Source organism: Morone saxatilis, unplaced genomic scaffold (assembly GCF_004916995.1).
Source record: "Morone saxatilis isolate NCDOM2014 unplaced genomic scaffold, NCSU_SB_2.0 Contig20, whole genome shotgun sequence".
Classification (NCBI taxonomy): Eukaryota; Metazoa; Chordata; class Actinopteri; family Moronidae; genus Morone; species Morone saxatilis.
In genome coordinates this window covers 211,862-212,886 of record NW_023339763.1, presented here as the reverse complement: position 1 = coordinate 212,886, position 1,025 = coordinate 211,862, and the positions used below count along the sequence as shown (strand labels likewise).

Below are 1,025 nucleotides of genomic sequence, written 5' to 3'. Positions count from 1 at the left end.
ACACTGGTTTTGTGTTTCTATCAGCTGGTGTTGCAGTTATTTCTTCCTATATTGGTGTGGTGATAGCAGCCAGGTCAGCCTCCACAGACAAAGCTTCAGCCCGTAAGGCTCGTAACACACTGCTGCTGCATCTGGTACAGCTGGGTCTCACTCTCTTGTCAACTCTGCATGCCTCTATTGTTGTATCACTGTCAAAAACCCTACACAGATTAATAATTGTACGCATCAAGAGTTTTTTTTATGTGTTTATATATATCCTCCCCAGATGTCTGAGTTCGCTCATCTATGGACTCCGAGATCAGACCATCAGACCTGTCCTCATGAACCATCTCTGCTGTCGACTGAAACTCAGTCGTCCCGGTAAAGGCTGAGGTCTCACCCCAAAATACACTGAATGATTCAAAAATCATCATTGATAAATATTAATTGGGAAAGTCAATGTTTGTAATTAAAAATTTTGTCTAATATTTTCTAACAACCCAAGGTGGTTGCTGCACTTACTAATTAATAGTATTTAAGGTCTATTGTAGAGTATGTTAAATCAATAGTACTGGCCAGTTTCACTGTATTTTAACATATGTTAGCCCAGTGTAGTGCATTCCCCAGCCCTCTTGGGCTGTACAACTGTTTTCAGCACCACATTGTAGATAACTCAGACATCAGCATATCACACCTAGTATTTTTAAAAATGAATTTGCTATAGTTGATATTTAAGTCCTATATGAATACTTAAAACTAGATAAAATAATATGGCTTACAATAATATGAGGTAGTACACAAACTTTCCCTCTATTTTCTATAATTGTTCTGCACTCATCAAACATTTTTACTCTTTGAGGAAAATTACATTTTCATAGTTAGTGTAAATTCACTACACACTATGTGGATGTTATACTGGTCATCAAAATGCAGAAAAACAATGTGATGACCCTCTGAACCAGCCTCTCTCTCCAGAAGCCTAGTGGGCAGAGTCAGAGAGATTCAGCTCACCTGTTCTGGTGGCAAGACTATATAAACCTGTTTGG

At 38.3% G+C, this 1,025-nt stretch overlaps 1 protein-coding gene across 1 annotated transcript in view; it reads right to left on the bottom strand.

Moving 5' to 3' along the window:
* The window catches only part of LOC118331678 (odorant receptor 131-2-like), a 6,996-nt gene that overhangs the window by 736 nt on the left and 5,235 nt on the right, over nucleotides 1–1,025 (bottom strand).